The sequence below is a fragment of the Cervus elaphus genome, chromosome 12 (assembly GCF_910594005.1).
Source record: "Cervus elaphus chromosome 12, mCerEla1.1, whole genome shotgun sequence".
NCBI lineage: Eukaryota > Metazoa > Chordata > Mammalia > Artiodactyla > Cervidae > Cervus > Cervus elaphus.
The window spans coordinates 81,293,566-81,303,630 of NC_057826.1; positions in this window are offsets into that span (position 1 = coordinate 81,293,566).

Below are 10,065 nucleotides of genomic sequence, written 5' to 3' on the forward strand. Positions count from 1 at the left end.
AACAGGCAGATTCTAGATATATTCTGATGGTAAAAACAATAGCTTTTCCTATCAAACTAGAGATGGAGAATAACAGAAAAAGTCATAAAGGACACTCATGTTTTATTGCTTGAGAGGATGGACAGAATTGCCATCAACTGAGATGGAGAAAGCCATTACTGGTGTAGTTTTTGGAAGATCAGAAATGTACTATTTAACATGTAAAGTTTGAGATGAGTTTTAGACATCGAAGTAGGGAGGTCAGGTGGGTAATAGATAATATGCGTCTGGAGTTCAGAAGAGAGGTCTGGGAGATATAAGTTTGGGAACTGTCACCATATGGATGGTACTTAACTGCAGGAGACTGGACTAGATCACCAAGGGACTGCGTCTGTGTAGAGAGGAAAGTATGGATGGCTGAGCCCTGTGGCACGCTGTCATCAGAGACCAGGAAGAAAAGGAGGAACTGGTAAAGGAAACTGATGAGTGCCTGAAAAAGCAGGAGGAAACCCAGAAGAGTTTGTTGTTCTGGAAGCCAATTACCATATGGCAAGCAGGGGACTGACAAGTGCCGTTAATAAACCAAAATTTTCTTTTCCCGTGGCTCAGTGAAAGTTCTTTTTCACTGGAATGTAGCCCAGAAATTTCCAACCTGGACAACTCCAAGCAGTTTTCTTTCAGTACAAAAATGGCCCTAGCCCCATTTCCAACCGTTGTGGTCAGTCCTGAGACTCAATTTCTGCAGGAGTTTCCATGATGCAGTCTGGTTGACTGATGTGTCCTGTTCCTTTAGCTTTTGCCCATGATGTGACTCTCATCCTTCACTCCTCCAAATGATCTACCACCAAGAAAATCCAATGTACCCAACCTGCATGAAAGATTTAGTGTTAATGGAAGGCTATGGCACAAAGCCAAAAACAACTTCAAATTCAGTGCACATGTGACTGCTTATAAAATCTGACAGCCATGCTCTATCTCAGGAAACTTCTCACCAGCCACGTCCTCCAGTAGGCCCCTGTCTCCTGCCACGTTTCTGGCATGCATCCCATCTCAGTTCTTTTCATCACCCTCCCTCCACTTCTTTCCTAGGCCTCATTCTTTTCTAGGGCATCCAATGAAAATTCAGATTTCTTTCATCTTATTATTTGCAGTAACTGATCTCTCTTTGTATCCTCCTGGCCCACTTAGGCTAAGCCCAGGGAGCTGACCTTTCTCAATCAAAGAGGTCCATCTAGGCATTTACCTCAAACGAAACAACAAACATTCTCTAGCAATAAATTAGGTGACACTCCTGAAGTCAGAGAGGCTGTATTCAGTTTTTGTTTTTAATAGCAGTTTTCCCTTTTGGGTAAATGAAACAGAAAACAACATTACCACTAACAAACCATGCCGCAGTGTACCACGATGGTTCAGAGCAGAGGTTCTGGCATCAGCACATCCACTTAAACCTCGTGAAGTTCACCTGGGCAACTGTTAGGCTTTAGTCTTCTCATCTCTAAAAGGAGGCTGACAGTAGTGTCTACCTTAGAGCTGTATGTGCTAGTTGCTCAGTTGTATCCAACTCTGCGACCCCATGGATTTAGCCCCCAGGCTCCTCTGTCCATGGAATTCTCCAGGCAAGAATTCAGGAGTGGGTTGCCATTTCCTCCTCCTGGGGGTCTTCCCGACCCAGGGATCAAACCCGGGTCTGCTGCATTGCAGGCAGATTCTTTCCTGAGCCACCAGGGAAGCCCTTTAAAGCTTTATGGTTATCACTGATGTAAATGTTCCATTTTAATAATAAGCGAGCTTTATGGTTATTATTAAAATGGAACATTTACATCAAATCCTTTTAAGTCCTTGACACATACAAAGAGCTTAATGAATTTTAGCTATTATCTATTAAACTTCAAGAAGTAAACTTAAATAAGTATAAAACCCGATGTTGGTACAGCTATACAGAATTAGATATAGGTTTTTCTGATACATTTTTAATGGTACTGCACAGATTCTCCTTTGAGAACCCTTTGGGTATCACTATGAAGGGATTATGAATTGCTCATATGCTTTGATGTCTCAGGTCCACTTTTGTATTCCTCAAAGAGATAATCTGGAATGAAAAAGTTACTTATGAAGAGTGCAGCCCTGTTATTCATAACAACACTGGAACTAACCAAAAAACTTAACAGTGAGGAAATGGCTAAGAAAATTAAGATCTACTAACTTGATGTTAACTCCAGGTTACCATTAAACATGAGTAGACACTAAGGGAGGAAATTTGTAAAAAGCAGAATTAAAATACTGCTTATGCATGAATTACAACTATGTAAAATGTGAAAACCTCTATAAAAAAAAATAAGCAGATGCATCAGAGTTAGATTTACGTGCTGAGTTCCTTGTTTTCTGTCAAGTTGCTTAAGTTTGTCAAACTGTCCCCCTACAATAGCTTGGTCTTATGCAAGCATGAAAAGTTATGTTGATTAACAAGGCATTTTGATTTCTGCAGCAATACCATGGAAGGATGATGTGTTTTCTGATAAATTGCCTCTATTCAATATATTTGTACTTACTTATTCAACAAATAACCACCACTGTCCATGTGCCAGGCACTACACCAAGCAGCAGAGATTCAATGGTGAGTGCACATGGTCCCTGGCCTCCAGGACTTCCAGTTTAGTGGCAAGAGATATACCGCCCAAAATTACGTGTGGTTTGAGCACACTAAAATGGTTCATGATTCCAAGGTATTGTCAAACAAGGGAGGCAAACTAGTCTGGCACACCAGGGATGATCTCCCTGATGAAGAGATCACATAGGCGTTTTCCTGCTGAGGGGCTTGCCTGGTGGCTCAGATGGTAAAGAGTCTGTCTGCAATGCGGGAGGATCTGGGTTCGATCCCTGGGTCGGGAAGATCCCCTGGAGAAGGAAATGGCAACCCACTCCAGTACTCTTGCCTGGAAAATTCCATGGATGGAGGAGCCTGGTGGGCTACAGTCCATGGGGTTGCAAAGACTCGGACACGACTGAGCGACTTCACTTTCACTTTCCTGCTGAAGAGTATGGGAGTTAGAGGGGGAGAGAACAGCAAGTAGAAAGGTTTTAAGGGGAAAAAAGAACGTGTTGTGCTGGAGGAACAAAAAGGTCTGCAGAGTTTGGGGCACAGTCCACAGATGGGCTACAGTCCATGGCGTTGCAAAGAATCTGCACCCCCCCCCCCCACTCTCTCTCTCTCTCTCGGGGAAGAGGGGTCTAGGAAGGGGTCAGACCGTGAAGCTTTATTAAAGATATTGCCAGCATATGAAATGGACTGGGGGATGAACACGGGGATGTGTGAATACCAGAAGACTACTTAACAAACTATTGTGGCAGTCCAGATGAGACAGATGATGGCTGTCTGGATGAGAGCGGTGGCATTGTGAAATACATGGATTTAAAGCATATTTAAGATACAGAATAGACACGACAAGGAGACTGGAAGGTGTGAAGTGTGTGAGGGATGGACAAGTCAAGGACGATGCCTAGATTTCTGGCTAGAATTGGGTGGTGCACTGGTACCATTTCCTGAAGTAGGAAATACTGATAGAGCAGATTTGATGGAGAAAGAGGAGTTGAGCTTTGGGATTTGGTGGGTTTGAGTTGCCTGTGAAATATGCAAGGGACAATGTCTAGTTGGCTGTAAGTGGATATTTAGGTAGACGTTTGGGAGAGTTCAGGAGAGAAGGACAGAGTAGAGATATGCCCATATCTATCATTGGCCTGGGGAAAAGATGAGTGTCTAGGAAGTATGTACAGAAAGAGAAAAGGGATTTGGGAATCAAAATCTGAGAATCTACAGCAAGTAGACAAGAAACTGGCAATTAAGAAAGAGTGGTCAAGGAAGTACTAGAAAAACCTAGCTTATCACATCAATTAATGGAAGAGTTGTTTGAAAAGGAGGGTTTAATGTTGCTAGGAGGACTAGTAAAATGAGAACCATCAGTAATCCTACTGAGAATTTTTGTAGAGAGATGGAAACATAGTCTAGATTAAAGTGGGTTGAGAGGTGGGCAGGAGGTGAGAAAGTTTTGACACTTTTAGAGCTGGCTGTAAAGAGGAAGGGAGTAAAAGGTCAGTATCTACCGGGGACATGAGGTCTTGCTTTATTTAAAGACAGAAGATTTAATACAGCTATACATCTAAATGCTGATGCAAAGGAGCCAGTAGAGAGACTCCTGCTGCGTGTGAAGCTGTCTGCGCGCCATCCCTGAGCACCGGTGAAGGCACTAGCCACAGCTTCAGGGTCACTGCAATAGGAATGAGGAAGGCTCAAAGGTGGGGATAGAAAGACTCGTAGATTTGGTGCCAGGAAATCTGAAGTTCATGACCGTGCCTATTTTCTCTCTGAAGCTGGGGAGTGTGGGAGGAGGCGAGGGCTTTGCAGGTTTGAGGAATGAACACTGAGGTAGCAGCTGCGGAGAGCTAGCTCGAGTGTGAGCTGGTGAGGAAAGCATGGCCTGCTGCAGAGAAACTTGTCCTAGCTTGCATTGTGTGGGAAAGGTTTTCTTCTAAATACAGGCTGCTCTTTAATGGTACATGGAGGAAAAACGAGGCAGGCAGTAATTCTTCTTTTGTCTTTTAGCCCAAACTGCGGGAAGATCCAAGGTTAACTTGTACCTGAGTGCAATGGTAACTCTTGCCTACTGTTGACCTTTAGTTGGCTACCACTTCCTGTGACACTCTGACATGTTAGTTTTTCTCACATAAGAAAACTTCGATTGCCTAGGCTGCTGCTCTTGTTCTACTTCCCATCTTTCAGATTCACGAAATCTGAAAGTACAATGTAGGGCTTTTAAAATGCTTTAGATCGATGTCAGCAGCTGATCCAAATATGACCTAATATATAAAACAAAGCCAGTTATTATATAGGCTCTGTTATGTAGTAGTTAACTGAGAGTTTCTCATTATTGATTTCTATAATATACCTGCTGAATTTAGGGAATTCATAAAGTGACACAAAATTATATTTAAAATGTTCAGGCAATGAGATCTGCTATCATTTCCTGGGAGAGGGAGAATGGTACAGGTGTACACAGTGTGAGGAGATGGAGGCCCTGCACCAGAACCTTGGCCCTGTCACTTGCAACCATGCAAGTGACTGAGCTCCTGTAAGCTTGTTTCTTCTCTATAAAATCAGAATAATAAGGAAAGTGACCAAGGTGGTGGAGTAGCAAGACCCTGAGCTCACCTCCTCTCATAAGCACACCCAAATCACAACCATCTGCACAACAACCATGGCTGAAAAAATAATGGAAACTACCAGCAAAGATCTTCTACAACTAAAGACATAAAGAAGGAACCATAACAAGTTGGGTAGTAGGGGTGGACTCACGACAGTTAAATCCCATACACCCTGGGTAGGTGACCCACAAACTGGAGAATAATTATATTGCAGAGGTTCTTCTACAGGATGAGAGTTCTGAGCCCCACGTCAGGCTCCCCAGCCTGGGAGTCTGGCACTGGAAAATGAGCCTCGAGAGCATTTGACTTTGAGGGCCAGTGGGGCTTAATTATGGAAGCCCTACAGGACTGGGGGAAACAGAGACTTCAATCTTAAAGGAAGCACACAAAATCTCATGCTTACTGGGACCCCAAGCAAAAGCACAAATGTGATAGAAGCCTAAGCCAGACCTACCTGCTGATCTTGGAGAACCTCCTAGAGAGGGGTGAGGGTGGCTGAGGCTCACCCAAGGGGTGTAGATACTGGCGGCAGCAACACTGGGGACACTTGGCCACAGGACACCCCTGGCAGCCGCCATACTGGCTCCTCAATGCCAAGACCTGGCCCCGCCCAACAGCCTGTAGGCTCTAGTGCTGGGATGACTCAGGCCAGACGACTGGGTGGGGACACAGTCCCACCCACCAGCAGACAGACAGCTTAAAGACTAAAGAGCTCATGGCCACCTAGACATGGCCCTAGACATGGCCCAGCCGACCAGAGGGCCAAGACCCAGCTCCACAAACTGGGGGACGGGCACCAGCCCCTCGCACCAGGGAAGCTGCACAAGACTCCAGAGTAGTTTCATCCACCAGGGGGTGAAGCAAGAGAATTACGATACCGCAGCGCAGGCCAGACTCGACCCTGGGGCCAGCTGGGCTCTGCCACTGCCCACGAGCAGGGCAACACAACCTTCAGGACACTCCAGACTCCACACCCACTGTATCAGGAACTGGCGCTGTCCTACCAATGATCTGAAAGGAGCTCTGGGAACCTTGGGCCCTGAAGACAGACTTCAGGAACCAGTTCTGCTTGCCAGGAGTCTGGCACCAACCCCAGGATCTGGCTTCACCTGCCAGTAGGTGGGCAACAGTCCCAGAGTCTTCAGGACCCCGACTCTGCCCCAGGTCACCTTGCTAAGCCACTTCAGTTGTGCCCGACTCTGTGCGACCCCATAGATGGCAGCCCACCAGGCTCCCCTGTCCCTGGGATTCTCCAGGCAAGAACACTGGAGTGGGTTGCCATTTCCTTCTCCAATGCATGAAAGTGAAAAGTGAAAGTGAAGTCGCTCAGTCGTGTCCCCAGTGACCCCATGTACTGCAGCCTACCAGGCCCCTACGTCCATGGGATTTTCCAGGCAAGAGTACTGGAGTGGGGTGCCATTGCTTTCTCCGTAGGTCAACTTAGGATTCTGTAACTAGCCACCCTGGGACCAGGCCTGTGAAACAACAGGCAGCAGAATTTGCATAAGGCAGGGCCTGGCAAGCTTACCAAGCTTACCAAGCTTAGCGGACAACCCGTATAGTCAGCCTGCCACGACAGAAGGGCCCCTGCAGACCTCTCAGGAGGAACCTCTAGAGCACCTAATTTGGGTTATATGAGGGGAGTGCACTCCCGGGATACACAGGATACCTCCTACAGAGCAATACTTCTCCAAGGTCAAGAAAAGTAAGTAACCTACCACATACATAAAAACATATGTGTGTAGATGGTAATGATAACCCTATATGCAAAACAGAAAAAGAGACACAGATGTACAGACTTTTGGACTCTGTGGGAGAAGGCGACGGTGGGATGTTTCGAGAGAACAGCATCGAAACATGTATATTATCTAGGGTGAAACAGATCACCAGCCCAGGTTGGATGCACGAGACAAGTGCTCGGGCCTGGTGCACTGGGAAGACCCAGAGGGATCGGGTAGAGAGGGAAGTGGGAGGGGGGATCGGGATGGGGAATAATGTAAATCCATGGCTGATTCATGTCAATGTATGACAAAAACCACTACAATATTGTAAAGTAATTAGCCTCCAACTAATAAAAATAAATGAAAAAAAAAAACACCACCACCACATGTATGGCTGAGTTCCTTCACTGTTCACCTGAAACCATCATGACATTGTTAATCGGCTCTACCCCAACACAAAATAAAGTTTAAACACACTCACAAATACAAACAGCAGCTTAGTCAGACAAAAAGAGGCAGCAGCAGAAAATGGTCCAGGTGAAGGAACAAAACTACAAAAATAAGGGAAGTGGGGACAGGCACAGAAAGAGTTTGGAGTAATAATTGTAAAGATGCTCAAAGAACTATGGAGGAGAAGAGATGCACAGAAAAATTAGAAGTTTTTTAACAAAGAGTTAGAAAATATAAAAGAACAACCAAAGATGAGCAATACAATAATTGAGATGAAAAATACACTAGAAGCAATCAATAGTAGACGAAATGATTCAGAAGAACAGACTGGTGGGCTGGAAGAGAGAGTAGTGGAAATCACTGCTGTTAAACAGAAAAACGAAAAAGAGAATGAAAAGAAATGAGGACAGTTTAAGAGACCTCTGGACAACATCAGGCACACTAATACTTGCATTATAAGGGCCCCAGGAGGAGAAGAGAGAAGCAGCCTGAGAAAATATTTGAAGAGATAATAGCAGAAAACCTCCCTAACCTAGGAAAGAAAAGAGTCACCCAAGTCCAGGAAGCAGAGTCCCAGAAAGGATTAATCCAAAGAGAAACATACCAAGATGCACTGTAATCAAAATGACAAAAATGAAAGATAAACAGAGAATACTAAAAGCATCAAGGGAAAAGCAACAAACGACATACCAGGGAACTCCCATAAGGCTATCAGCTAATTTTTAGCAGCAATTCTGCAGGCAAGAAAGGAGTGGCATGATATATTTAAGTGCTGAGAGGGAAAACTTACAACCAAAAACACCCAGAAAGGCTCTTATTCAGATTTGCTGGAGAAATGAACAGCATTACAGATAAGCAAAAGCTAAAAGAATTTAGCACCAACAAACCAGCTTTACAACACATGTAAAAAGAGTTTCTCTAGGCAAAAAAGCCTACATCTAGAATAAAAAAATTAGGGAATGAAAAAGCTCACTGGTAAAGGCAAACATACAGGAAAGGTAAGAAATCATCCACACACAAAGCTAGTAGGGAGGCTCAAAGATAAAAGTAATAAAATCATCTATATTCACAATAAGCATTTAAGGGATAAACAAAACAATTAGATGTACAGTATGATATCAAAAACAGTAATAAGAGGAGAAGAGTACAAATGCAGGGTATTTTAAATGCATTTGAAATTAAGAGATCAGCAACTTAAAACAATCACATATGTAACAGACTGCTACACAAAAACCTCATGGAAAGAGCAAACCAAAGATCTATACTAGATATACACACAAAAAAAGAAAAAGGAATCCAAATATAACACTAACGATCGTCACCAAGTCACAAGAGACAAGAACAAAAGAAGGGGGAGGGGAATGACCTACAAAAACAAATTCAAAACAATGAACAAAATGGCAATAAGGACATACAGACCGATAATTATCTTAAATATAAGCAGACTAAATGCTCCAACCAAAAAACTGACCAAATGGATACAAAAACAAGACCTGTATATATGCTGCCTACAAAAGACTCACAGATCTAGAAACACATACAGACTGAAACTGAGGGGATGGAAAAGGGTATTTCACACAAATAGAATTCAAAAGAAAGCCAGAGTAGCAATACTTCTATCAGACAAAATAGACTTGAAAATAAAAGACTGTTACGAGAGACAAAGGAGGATACAACATATGATCAAGGGATCAATCCAAGGAGATACAACACTTGCAAATATATATGCACCCAACAGAGGAGCACCTCAATATATATGGCAAATATTAACAGAAATAAATGGTGAAATCAACAGTAATCCCGTACTTACATTAATGGACAGATCATCCAGACAGAAAAAGAAACATAAACCTTAAATAACACATTAGATCAGATGGGACTTAATTACAGAAAAGATCAATGAAATGAAAAGCTGGTTCTTTGAAAAGATAAACAAAATTGATGAATCTTTAGCCAGACTTATCAAGAAAAAAAAGGGAGAGGACCCAAATTGGTAAAATCAATTACAATTTCATTTTGCAGATGAGGCTACTGAATCTCAAACCTGCCCGAGACTATAAGTTTATAACTGATACTGCTTGGACTGATTAGAACATTCATGCTCTTTCCCACACAATGGGATGTAAATTTCTTTAAACATTTTCTTTTCTAAGTGCTGGCAGAAAAAATTTAGTATCAGTAAATAGTCACATGACTGAGAAATTCTACTTTGCCACTTCAATGGAATACTTATTAAACCATATAGTCAATATGGATACAGCAAAAACTAAAGATAAAAATAACAGGATATCTGAAAGCAGCATGGTTCAGTGTGGTAACTGCTCAATCCTATTTTGAATAACCTACTTAACTACTGAATTATTTTGAAGCTGAACTTTGCACACTGAATCTTTCTGACTCTAAAACAAGAGAATACCAACAAAAGATCTTTTTCCTATTATGTATCATGTAACATCGATGGTATATGGTCATGCAGGTATATAACTTACAGGCTGCTATCAAGTAAAATATTACAAGTAGACTCTTAAGTTCTCCTGTCATTAATGCTAACAAATGACATATTTAAACTTTTACAGTAGACTAACCTCTGGTACAATTCAATCATGCTATGTATCTGGAAAAGGAGACCTTTGGTTTTAATTTTTAAGACTACTAGTTTAGGTCAAAAAATTTATTTCTGGGATCAATCTTACAGAGACAGGAAAGGTTGCTCCCATAG